The 13,449-nt window shown below is 40.0% G+C and overlaps 1 protein-coding gene across 1 annotated transcript in view; it reads right to left on the bottom strand.

The window, feature by feature from the left end:
* NSG1 (neuronal vesicle trafficking associated 1) overlaps positions 1-13,224 on the bottom strand; it is a 73,711-nt gene extending 60,487 nt beyond the window's left edge. Inside the window, exon 1 of the mRNA XM_030801432.1 lies at positions 12,896-13,224. The gene's annotated coding sequence lies outside the window, so the exon portion shown is untranslated. The remainder of the gene's footprint in view (positions 1-12,895) is intronic.
* Positions 13,225-13,449: the final 225 nt, after the last annotated feature.

The raw sequence follows: 13,449 nt of genomic DNA, 5'->3' as shown, positions 1-13,449 counted from the left end.
TCCTGGGCTTTTCTTTGCTGGGAGACTTTTTATCATGGCTTTGATCTCATTATTGATATTGGTCTGTTGAGGTTTTGGATTCCTTCCTGGTTCAATCTTGATAGGTTGCATGTGCCTGTGAATCTATCCATTTCTTCTATATTTTCCAACTTATTGGCTACAGTTGCTCATAGTAGCCACTAATGATCCCTTGAATTTCTGCAGTGTCAGTTATAATGTCTTCTTTTTCATCTCTGATTTTATTGATTTGGGTCTTCTCTCTTTGTTTCTTAGTCTGGCTAAAGGCTTGTCAATTTTGTTTAACTTTTCAAAAAACCAACTTTTTATTTCATTGATTTTTCTGTATGGGTTTTTCATTTCAATTTTATTTATTTCTGCTCTGATCTTTATTATTTCTTTTCTTCTACTAATTTTGAGTTTGGTTTGCTCTTGCTTTACTAGTTCTTAAAGATTCATTGTCAGGTCATTTATTTGAAGATTCTCTACTTTTTTATGTAGGCATTTATTGCTATAAACTTTCCTCTTAGTGCTATTTTTGCTGTATCTCATAGATTTTGGTATGTTGTGTTTCCATTATCATTTGTTTCAAAAAAAATTTTCAATTTCCTTCTTAATCTCTTCATTGACCCACTGGTTATTCAGGAGTACATGGTTTAATTTTCATGTGTTTGTATAGTTTCTAAAATTTATTTTGTTACTGATTTCTAGTTTTATTGCATTGTGGTCAGAAAAGAGCTTGATATTATTTCAATTTTTAAAATGTTTTAAGAGTTGTTTTGTAACCTAACATACAGTCTATCTTTGAGAATGATTTGTGTGCTAAGGAAAAGAATGTGTATTCTGCAGCCATTGGATGAAATGTTCTATAAATATCTATCAGATCCATTTGGTCTAAAGTGCAGATTACATTCAATGTTTCTTTCTTGATTTTCTGTCTGGAAGATCTCTCCAGTGCTGAAAGTGAGGTGTTGAAGTCTCCAGCTATTATTGTACTGTGATCTGTTTTTCACTTTAGCTCTAATATTTGTTTTATATAGTGGGCGTTCCATGTTGGGTGAATATATATCTACAATTGTTATGTCCCGTTGCTGAATTGACAGCTTTATCATTATATAGTGACCTTTTTTCTTCTTATAGTTTTTATCTTGAAAAGTGTTTTGTCAGATATAAGTATAGTTAGTCCTGCTCATTTTTGGCTTCCAATGGGATGGAATATCTTGCTTTTTTCCATCCCTTTATTTTCAATCTATGCATGCCTTGTTAAGTGATATGTGTTTCTTATAGGCAGCAGATCACTGAGTCTTGTGTTTTCACCCGTTCAATCACTCTGTCTTTTTACTGGAGAATTCATTCCATTTTCATTCAATGTTATTATTGATAAGTAAGGACTTCCTCCTGTCATTTTGTTATTTGTTTTCCCATTGTTTTGTAGTCTTATCTTCCTTCTTTATTCCCTTCCTGTCTTCCTTTTAGTGAAGATAACTTTCTGTGGTGGTATGATTTCTTGCTTTTCATTTTTTATGTATTTGTTATATGTATTTTGATTTTAGGTTACTGGAAGACTTGCAAATACTATCTTATAACCCATTATTTTAAGCTGGTAACAACTTAAACCTGCTTGCATCAACAAATTAACAAGAAAAAAGAAAACTAAAAAAAACTATGCCTGAATTTCATCCCCACAATCTTTAACTTTTCATTGTTTCTATTTATATCTTATTGTACTATGTCTTGAAAAGTTGTTGTAGTTGTAATTTTTAATTGGGTCTCTTTTAGTCTTTCTAGCTAAGTAGAGTAGTTTGCACACCACAGTTACAGTGTTGTAATACTTTGTGTTTTCCTGTGTATTTCCTATTACCAGTGAGTTTTGTACCTTCAGATGATTTCTTATTGCTTGTTAACATCCTTTTCTTTCTGATTTAAGTACTCCTTTAGCATTTTTTGTAGGACAGATCTGGTGTTAATAAAATGCCTCAGCTTTCGTTTGTCTGGCAAAGTCTTTATTTCTTTTTTACATTTGAAGGATATTTTTGCCAGATATATTATTCTAGTCTAAAAGTTTTTCCTTCAGCACTTTAAATATGTCATGCTACTCTCTCCTGGTCTGTAAGGTTTCCACTGAAACGTCTGCTGCCAGATGTATTAGAGCTTCATTATATGCTATGTGTTTATTTTCTCTTGCTGCTTTTAGGATCCTTTCTGTATCTTCAACCTTTGGGAGTGTGATTATTAAATGCCTTGAGGTAGTCTTCTTTGGGTTAAATCTGTCTGATGTTCTATAACCTTCCTATACTTGGATATTGGTACCTTATTCTAGGATTGGGAAGTTCTTTGTTATTATCCCTTTGAATAAATTTTCTAGCCCTCTTTCTCTACTTCCTCTTTAAGGCCAATAACTCTTAGCTTTGCCCTTTTGAGGCTATTTTCTAGATCCTGTAGATATGTTTCATTGAATAAGAATATAGTTTATTCTTTAAGTGTAGGGGTGTGTGACTTAACCCTTACCTGGCAGGGCGTTAGGTCCTGTTTATAATTGTGTATCTTATAGCCACAATGTCTGTTCTGTCAGGTTTGTGATCTATAGTTTACCATTGATGCTGGTGAGTTGTGTCTAAACTGCAAAAGGGAGGGGATATAATGAGACGTTTCCAACCTTCCTTCCCATCATGCCTGAAAACTAAGTTTTTAAGATTTTGAGGGGATTCTCTTGGTCAAGAGAGGGTCCATTCATTTGGTGGGGTCTTAAAATTTTATTTTTAGTTTACACTAAGAATGTTCAGAACTCAGGGACCCCTTTACTTATGTTTACTGGTTTATTAGAAAGGATACAGATGAACAGGCAGATGAAGAGTTGGATGCCTGAGGAGGTTTGGAGGGGACGAGGAACTCCCATTGCCCTCTCAGGGCCTGCCACCCTCCCAGCACCTCCACAAGTTCAGCACCCTGGAAGCTCATTGAATTTGTTGTTGAAATTTTCTAGAGCAAATCTCCACCTCTCCCTTCCCAGAGCTCAGTGGGTAGGGCTGAAAGATGCCACTGTCTAATCACTTGATCTTTCGGTGACCATCCCCATCCTGAGGTTATCTAGGGGCCCCACCCTAAGTTGCCCCTTTAGCACAAACTAAAGGGTGAGGTTGAAAGGGGCTCATTATGAGTAACAAAAGACACTCCTATCTCTCAGAAAATGTGGCTCATGCCTGTAATCCCAGCACTTTGGGAGGCTGAGGCAGGCAAATCACCTGAGGTCGGGAGTTCAGGACCAGCCTGGCCAACATGGTGAAGCCCCCTTCTCAACTAAAAATACAAAAATTAGCCGGGTGTGGTGGTGGGCACTTGTAATCCCAGCTACTCAGGAGGCTGAGGCAAGAGAATCGCTTGTACCCGGGAGATGGAGGTTGCACTCCAGCCTGGGCAACAATCTGTCTCAAAAAAAAAAAAAAAGGCTGGGCACTGTGGCTTATGCCTTTAATCCCATCACTTTGGGAGGCTGAGGCAGGTGGATCACCTGAGACCAGGTGTTCGAGACCAGCCTGGCCAACATGATGAAACACTGTCTCTGCTAAAAATTAGCCAGGCATGGTAGCATGAGCCTGTAATCCCAACTACTCGGAAGGCTGAGGCAGGAGGTTCGCTTGAACTCAGGAGGCAGAGGCTGCAGTGAGCCAAGATCGCATCATTGCACTACAGCCTGGGCAACAAGAATGAAAGTCCATCACACACACACACACACACACATGCACACACACACATACACGGAAATTGCAAGGGTTTAGGTGCTCTGAGATAAAAACCAGGAACAAAAACCAAACACACATATTTCATATTGTAGGGGCCAAGGGAAAGCTGCCCCTGAAGATTCCTGAAAATGAACTGACAAAAGGCAGATCAACAGGATAAAAAGATCTACACATTTATTTAACCTGCATAAGCACAGGGGAATTGCAGAAGAATGGTTACCCTAAAACCCAATGAAGTCCAGAGGCTTATATATACCATTCTTCATAGAGGAAGGGGAGATGAGGAAAGTGTGCAATTTGGAGGGATAGTAAATAGTTTTTAGGGGGAATGAATGCACCCAGGAGGCAAACATTATTTTGTGAATGATTCCCTTTGGAAATTGAATGGGATGAGAACAGACAATGGTTTGGGACAAAATTCATCAGAGCTCCAGGTGCAGTGTTTAATTTTGTCTCTTCCTCTGTGATACGAGTTTTAATCTTCTCTGGTTAATGAAATTTTAGCGATGGGGTCAAAGGTGAGAAAAGAAAAATAGCTCAGAGCAATCTGAGCTCTTTGAGGTCTGCATGCCCAGAAAGACAGATGAGTGTGGGACTTCAGTCGATTCCTATGCCCTGCCACTCCCCTCCTCACCCCTGCATCCATGCCTGGAAGAAATTGTTTAAAGTCATTTTGTTCCTGATGAGCTGCTTTTTCCATTATCTTCATGTTCCTAAAATTTGTGATGCAAAGAACAATGTATCGCCAATCCATAGCTTGTGTTATTTTCATGTAAATTCTTGGGAAACAACTCAGGAACTCCCTCTTCTTTTCCTTTAAAAATCCACCTGTACCTGTGGATAACTGCGGAGTGTGCATTGAGGGCAAGTTGAATCTATGCTCCCAGTTGCAATCCTTCAGCTTGGCCCAAATAAACTCTCCACTTACATAAACTTTGCCTCAACACTTGGTACTAGCATGAACTCTGTTTTCAGAAGTCTCATTGGGTATTTCAAGTGAGTTTTCCTGAATTGGGACCTCCCACTCTTTGGTGGAAGGTCTAGACTTTATTTGGGCTTTTCTTTAACCCTATTGTCAGGCCTCTGAGCACAAGCTAAGCCATCATATCCCCTGTGACCTGCATGTATACATTCAGATGGCCTGAAGCAACTGAAAATCCACAAAAGAAGTGAAAGTAGCCAGTTCCTGCCTTAACTGATGACATTCCACCATTGTGATTTATTCCTGCCCCACCCTAACTGATGAATTGACTTTGTAACATTACATCCTCCCTGCCCTTGTGATAATGAACTTTGTGATATTCCCCGGCCCTTGTGAATGTACTTTGTATGATACACCCTCCTTGACCCTTGAGAAGGTACTTTGTAATATCCTCCCCCATCCTTAAGAAGGTACTTCATAATATTCTCCCCACCCTTGAGAATGTACTTTGTAAGATCCACCCCCTGCCTGCAAAAAATTGCTCCTAACTCCACCGCCTATCCCAAACCTATAAGAACTAATGATAATCCCACACCCTTTGCTGACTCATTTCTCGGACTCAGCCCACCTGCATCCAGGTGAAATAAACAGCCTTGTTGCTCACACAAAGCCTGTTTGGTGGACTCGCTTCACACAAACGTGCGTGACACCTGTCTTTCCTTTAACAGTGAGAGCTTTGGTCTCTGTCTTTGGACAGGAGATTTAGGTAGAGAGCTCTGCAGAGAACTGTCTTTCTTCTGCCTCTGTCTTAGGACCAGAGGTTCATCTAAAGGTTTCTGTGTCTCTGTCTCATGACTGAGGTTCGGGTCAAAGGGTTGGCAATTAGGCACCAGTGGCTTCATTTCATCTAGCATACTTTTAAGATTGCAGCTGTCGGCTGGGTGCAGTGGCTCACGCCTGTAATCCCAACACTTTGGGAGGCCGAGGCAGGCAGATCACCTGAAGTCAGGAGTTCGAGACCAGCCTGGCCAACATGGTGAAACCCTGTCTCTATTAAAAATACAAAAGTTAGCTGGGTGTGGTGGCAGGTGCCTGTAATCCCAGCTACTCAGGAGGCTGAGACAGGAGAATCACTTGAACCCAGGAGGCAGAGGTTGCAGTGAGCCGAGATCGCACCAGTGCACTCCAGCCTGAGCAACAAAGAGCGAAACTCCGTCTCAAAAAAAAAAAAAAAAAAAAAGATTGCAGCTGTTTTCTTTCTTCTTCTTTTTTTCTTTTGTAGAGACAGGATTTCTCTTTATTGCCCGGGCTGGTCTCAAACTCCTGGGCTCAAGCAATCCTCCTGCCTCAGCCTCCAAAACTACTGGGATTAGTCAGGAGCAGGCATACCCAACCCTGCAGCTGTTTTCTATCAATAGAAAATTGAACTCAGCCTTTCATTTGTGACCAATTCCAGTTTGTTCCTACTGAAAAGTGTGCCCATTTTTTGCTTTTCTAGGTGGGTGTGTCTGGTTACCCCATACCTTGAGCACTCTGCTGCCACCTGGTGGTTAGAAACAGTCCAAACTACATCACACTTTGACCCTAAACACACTCCCTAGCCTTGGTCACTTTGGGCAAGTTCCTAAAATATGAGAAATCAAGCTTCAAAATCTGAGTGCACTTTTTGGAAACACCAAATGCATTTATGTATAGCATTTATGGGACATTTTCTTTCTTTTTTTTTTTTTTGAGATGGAGTCTCTGTCACCCAGGCTGGAGTGCAGTGGTGCCATCTTGGTGCACTGCAACCTCTGCCTCCCAGGTTCTAGCAATTCTCTTGCCTCATACTCTCAAGTAGCTGGGATTACAGGCATATGCCACCATGCCTGGCTAATTTTTATATTTTTAGTAGAGATGGCATTTCACTATGTTGGCCAGGCTGGTCTTGAACTCCTGACCTCAAATGATCCGCCCACCTCGCCCTCCCAAGGTGCTGGGATTATAGGTGTGAGCCACCATGCTTAGCTGGCATCTTCTTATAAATATCTAGGAAAGTGAACCCACCTAACCTGGACAGTCATAAGCAGCAATAGCCAAAATAGGAATCCTTTGAAATGTCTAAAATAATTCATCTGCGTGCACAATTGGAGAAGAAAAAAGCTGGCTTTAGGGCCAAGCAGAGTGTCTCATGCCTGTAATCCCAGCACTTTGGGAGGCCAAGGCAGGCAGATCACCTGAGATCAGGAGTTCGAGACCAGCCTGGCCAACATGGTGAAATCCGTCTCTACTAAAAACACAAAAATTAGTTGGGTATGGTGGTGTGCACCTGCAATCCCAGCTACTCAGGAGGCTGAGGCAGGAGAGTTGCTTGAACCTGGGAGGCAGAGGCTGCAATGAGCCGAGATTGTGCCTCTGTACTCCAGCCTGGGTGACAGAACAAGACCCTGTCTCAAAAAAAAAAAAAAAAAAAAGCTGGCTAATTTAGAACCAGACAAACTGAATGGGAAACCTGCTTTATGTTTGTCCTGGCTGAAATCTGATCAGAAGAGATTTGAAGGTTTTTTGTTGTTGTTGTTATTGTTGTTTATTTTTGAGTGCCATGGTCAGAAGTCAGCTTAATTAAAAGCTGATATTTAGGTGGTATTTATTTGGAAAAGAAAGGTCTTCCTGCTTTTTCCTTTTGGATCCTGTTTCTGGAAATTTTTTTGGTTGACTGAAATCCCGTTTAAATGTGTTTGATTCCTCTGTTGGCTTTCCATTTCACTGGCGTGATTTTTGCGGAGAAAAATGTAAAACTTTATTGGCCTTTTAGGAAGCTTAAAATCTCCCCAAATTGGCTTCTCTGACTTATTCTATTTCCTTTCACTTCTGCTTCTCCTTCCTTTGGCCATTTTTGATACCACATGAAGACATCCAGAGGAGCCTTCTTTGTTTGTTTGTTTGTTTGTGAAAGAGTCTCGCTCTGTTGCCCAGGCTGGGGTGCAGTGGCATGATCATGGCTGCTGATGAAATCAGTCCCTACATTTGGTGCCAAATTATTATCCACAAAAGTCGTCAAACTCTGTAAAATATTTGAAGAGATTGATTTTGAGCCAAATATGAATGACCATGGCCTGTGACGCAGCCCTCAGGAGACCCTGAGAACATGTGCCCAAGGCGGTTGAGTCACAGCTTGGTTTTATACATTTTAGGGAGACAAGAGATATCAATAAAATACATTGACGATAAACATTGGTTTGGTTCAGAAAGGCCGGACGACTTGAAGTGGGGCGGGGTGAGGGAGGCTTCCAGCTTATAGTGGATTTAAATTTTTTTCTTTTCTTTTCTTTTTTTTTTTTTTTTTTTTTTGAGATCGAGTTATCGCTCTGTCACCCAGGCTGGAGAGCAGTGGTGTGATCTTGGCTCATTGCAATCTCTGCCTCCTGGCTTCAAGCGATTCTCCTGCCTCAGCCTCCCGAGTAGCTGGAATTACAGGCGTGTGCCACCATGCCTGGCTAATTTTTGTATTTTTAGTAGACACGGGGTTTCACCATGGTGGCCAGGATGGTCTCGAACTCCTGACCTCAGATGATCCACCCACCTCAGCCTCCCGAAGTGCTGGGATTACAGGCAGGAGCCCCCAGGCCAGCCAAAAGAGCTCTAATTAGTTGGTCTAAGAAAAAGTAAGCACTTAAATATTTTATCAGAAAAATAGAAAGTTAAATGCATTTTAGTTCACATGCCTTGGGTAAATCTTGTAAATAAAACTAGTGTGTTGGTTTAATGAAAGCAGCTGTGGCTTCTAACCAGCAAAATACCCATGTATATAACCATAGGGTTTCCCAGGCTGCAGAAATGCTTAACAAAGAAATACCTTGAGATAATGCTAGCTCTGTTTAGTGGACTATTCAAGCATAATTGTTAAGAATAAATAAATTAAATGAATGTGAATAGGATAAAAGTTTATAATCCAGCTTTTCATAGTTTCAAACATAATTCTCAGTAATTTAAAGTCACGTTAATGCTAAATTAAATAATAATCATAAAATGTTTAAGTCACTTATACGGTATAAAGAGCTAAATATATTTAGATGTGTTAATAAATGAAAATTGGAAAACCATCTTTCTAGAAATTTTGAAATAGCTTCATCTACAAATACTGGTATAAAACAATTCAAAATTACTTACTTCCCGAGTTTTTCACTGGAAATTGGGGTTACTAAGAGTTAAAATTCACTCCACTGGAAATGAAAAAAGAAAAATTAAATTTAAAAAATAAAAAAAGTGGCCAGGCACAGTGGCTCACGCCTGTAATCCCAGCACTTTGGGAGGCCGAGGCGGGTGGATCACTTGAGGTCAGGAGTTTGAGACCAGCCTGGCCAACATAGGGAAACCCCATCAACTAAAAATATAAAAATATAAAAATTAGCTAAAAATATAAAAAATTAGCCGGGCTTGGTGGCAGGCACCTGTAATCCCAGCTACTTGGGAGGCTGAGGCCAGAGAATTGCTTGAACCTGGGAGGCAGAGGTTGCAGTGAGCCAAAATCGCACCACTGCACTCCAGCCTAGGCAACAGTGGGAGACTCTGTCTCAAAAAAAAAAAAAAAAAGAAAAAGAAAAAAGAAAAGTTAAAATGGTAGTTAATAGATGTAATTAAAACTACTAGTTACAAAAGAAACAATTTTATATACAGAAAATAAAAGAAAATTGAAAAGAGAGAGTAATTTGTTTTCTTTTACATGAGAGAATTTGTGTGGTCAAAATGATATGGGAGAAAATAAATTTTTGTCCTAAGGTGGAATGCCAATAGGAAAAAGGAACTATAGGCCAAAACTGAAGGTTACATGAGAAGGTTTGTGGGAGATACGGCCAGGCATGGTGATCCAAGATAGAAGCACAAAAAGGTAGAAATAAATGAGGAGGCCGGGTGCGGTGGCTCATGCCTGTAATCCCAGCACTTTGGGAGGCCAGGGCAGGTGGATCACTTGTGGTCAGGAGTTCGAGACCAGCCTGGCCAATATGGTGAAACCCCATCACTACTAAACATACAAAAAATTAGCTGGGCGTGGTGGAGTGCACCTGTAATCCCAGCTACTGGGGAGGCTGAGGCAGGAGAATCGCTTGAACCTAGGAAGCAGAGGTTGCAGTGAGCTGAGATCATGCCACTGCACTCCAGCCTGGGCAACAGAGTGAGATTCTGTTTAAAAAAAAAAAAAAGGTTTGTGGAAGATTAATCTCATGAAAGGAATTTTGTGTGTGATCAAGTTGGCTAAAATTAGAAGGGGATTATTTAGTTTTTCCAAAAACTGAGCAAACTGTGCATTAATATGAAAAGCACATTGATGCAGCGTCAGAGTCTGGGGCCTAATGTTGGAATGACAGGGTTTTCTTGAGGCATCCATCTATTCTTTAATATAAAATTACACGAGTTTATAAAAGGCTTATGGAAATCTTATGTGGTCAAAGCTGATTGAGACTGGATGGATTTGTTGATAATTAGGTTTTATTAAATTACCTTTAGCATTAATAATATGCTGATACAAAGGTAGAATTTGGTTTTATCTTTTGAACATGAGTTTCATATAATATTAATAAGAGATAATAAAAGACTCATGTTTACTTTTTGAGTAAACTGCAAAAAAAAAAGAGAAAAAAAGATTCTGCTCGTCTCATTCTTTATGCTGTCTTTATTAGGCCTTTTGATTGGAAAACTGAGTCTCTTCTCTATCAAAGAGTAAAGGGTGGTGCTTTTTGAAATCTTTAAATTATCACTTTGGCAAAATAAATGACTATTATTTTACAGTGACCTGTGATCCTATTTTGAGTAAGTGTGCTAAATCTTCCTTTTTAAGAAGGAACTCCTGTGGACCAAGAGAAACATATTAAGCCACCTTGGTATGTTAAAATCATACAGGAAGCTTTGTCAAATAAGAAATGGTGTTTAAATTTGTTTGAGTTATATTTGTATAGATATGTTATGAATGTGTGTTCTCAAGTTATGAGATTCCTAACATTCTGATAACATCTTCCTATGTTGTCACACATAATTATAGTTATTATGTTAAATCGTATGCCACAGAAATAATCAAATTTCCTTGTTAATTATATCTTTATGGCTACCCGAAGTCTTTTGCCATTTATAGACAATTATTGCTCTATTTTGATTCTTCTCAAGAAGTGATTTACAACTGGCTACAGTTCGAGTTTGCTTTTTCTTCAAGGAAATTCATGGAAAAGAACCCTGGCCCTGTATTCTTGAATACAGGTTTTTGATAACTTCAAAGATCATATCATTGGACCAACTAAAAACATTCAGAACTCTAATAAACTAATGCATTCATGAAGATTGCTAACCCAACATCAAACAAGACAAGAATTAATTACATGCGACTGAACTGATAGAGGACTGAAATGACTTTTATGATTTTTTGTCTGAGACATTGCTGATTCTTTTTATATTTTGATTTCCACAGACAAGAAAACTTTTCTCTTTTGAGCTATTTGTAGCTTATAGCAACTGGATAAAATATACCTTTGTAAACAAAATGGAAACATTTGCCTTTATCTCTACCTGATTTCCCCAAAACTTGGAAACTCTTCATGAGTATTCTTATTTTATGGCAAATGAGTTATTTGCATTAGTTCAATAAGAATATGTTTTCTGTCACAGGATACAATTTGAGACACTTTTTTTTTTAAATCAATATTCTGACTGGAATGGCGTATTTTCAGATATGATAACACTGCTTTGAGGAATTGAAATGGACTTTGTAGAGCTGATAAAAAGCCTCTTGGCAAAACTGGCCGGCTATCTTGTCTACATGGTTCCCTTTCAAGGTTTCTAATCTTGCAGTAAATAAAGAATGTCTCTTTCTGATATGCCCAGGAACCAAAAGATATTTTGTGGACCTTGGGAAGAGAGAAATTCACCCAATTTGTACAAGTATTACAGGTGCAGTCTAGTGGTGAGTCCTTGGTTTGATCTCCTAGCCTTGAGACTTTTAAAAGTCTAATCTGAAATTCCTTCTGAACGTCCCAGCAAAGTCAACTTAAAAGGGTCTATATGGCCAATCACTATTCTTGCTGCACTTTATGCAAATAATCAGGCCAAGTATAACACGAAACTTTGGTAAAAATGGGGACTGGAGAAAAAAGTTATGCTCCTGAAGAAAACTATAGAACACCTGTTATTAGATTCCAGCCCCCGACCATTGTTTTTGAGTTCTTTTATTATTTTCCTACAATTTGAACTGAATCCCCAATGGAATAGGCTGTGTTACTATGTATCTCTCATGGTTTTGCTTCTTCCAAGAAAACCAGAAAATGATATTCTGAAGAGTGGAGATGATTCAACAAGCAACAACAGCATTTATATAAATCAGTGGCTTGACTGAGGACTACCCAGGAAGGAGCCTTCCCAGCACTGAGGGATGAGGGACATCTATCACTGCCACCTAAGCAGAGACTGATCATCAGTGCTGCCATGGGAATAGTTTTGATCAACGGGGGGATATGAGAAAAGAAAAATAGCTCAGAGCAGGCTGAGCACTAAGATCTGCAGACCCACAGAGACATGGGTATGGAACTCCAGTCATTCCCTGGCCCCCTGTACCTGGTACCTACACCTGGGGACAATTGTTAAAAGTTATTTTGTTCCTACCGGTTGGGTGTGGTGACTCACGCCTGTAATCCCAGTGAGAGGTGAAGCTGGCTGGGCTTCTGGGTTGGGTGGAGACTTGGAGAACTCTTCTGTCTAGCTAAAGGATTGTAAACACACCAATCAGATCTCTGTGTCTAGCTAAAGGTTGGTAAATGCACCAATCAGCACTCAGTAAAAACACACCAATCAGTGCTGTGTCTGGCTAAAGGGTTCTAAACGCACCAGTCAGCACTCTGTAAAAACGCACCAATCAGCGCTCTGTGTCTAGCTAAAGGTTTGTAAACGCACCAATCAGCACTCTGTAAAAATGACCAATCAGCACTCTGTAAAATGGACCAATCAGCAGGATGTGGGCAGGGCCAAATAAGGGAATAAAAGCTGGTCACCTGAGCCAGCAGCTGCAACTCGCTGTGGTCCCCTTGCTGGATGTGGAAGGTTTGTTCTTTGGCTCTTCACAATAAATCTTGCTGCTGCTCACTCTTTGGGTTCCCACTAGCTTTATTGTAACACTGTGAAGGTCTGTGGCTTCACTCCTGAAGTCAGCGAGACCACAAACCTCTTGGGAGGAACAAACAACTCTGGATGTGCCACCTTTAAGAGTTGTAACACTCACTGTGAAGGTCTGCGGCTTCACTCCTGAAGTCAGTGAGACCAAGAACTCACCGGAAGGAACTAATTCTGGACACACCAACACTTTGGGAGGCCAAGACCAGCAGATCACGAGGTCAGGAGTTCAAAACCAGCCTGACCAACATGGTGAAACCCCATCTCTACTAAAAATACAAAAATTAGCTGGGCACGGTGGCGCATGCCTGTAATCCCAGCTACTTAGGAGGCTGAGGCAGGAGAATCGCTTGAACTCAGGAGGTGGAGGTTGTGGCGAGCTGAGATTACGCCATTGCACTCCAGCCTGGGCCACAGAACAAGACTCCATCTCAAAAATAAAAAGAAAAAAAAAGTTATTTTGTTCTTGACTAGCTGCCTCACTCATTATCTTCATGTTCCTGAAATTTGTGATAAAAAGAACAACCTATACCCAATCAAAACTTGTTATTTTAATACAAGTTCTTGATAAACAACTCAGGAACTGCCTCTTCTTTTCCTTTAAAAATTTACTTTTAACTGCTGCTAATTGGAGTGTATATTCAGAGCAATTTGAATCTATGC

Source organism: Nomascus leucogenys, chromosome 20 (genome assembly GCF_006542625.1).
Source record: "Nomascus leucogenys isolate Asia chromosome 20, Asia_NLE_v1, whole genome shotgun sequence".
NCBI classification, from domain to species: domain Eukaryota; kingdom Metazoa; phylum Chordata; class Mammalia; order Primates; family Hylobatidae; genus Nomascus; species Nomascus leucogenys.
Note: the sequence above shows the minus strand (reverse complement) of the source record. Positions and strands in the feature narration are given on the sequence as shown.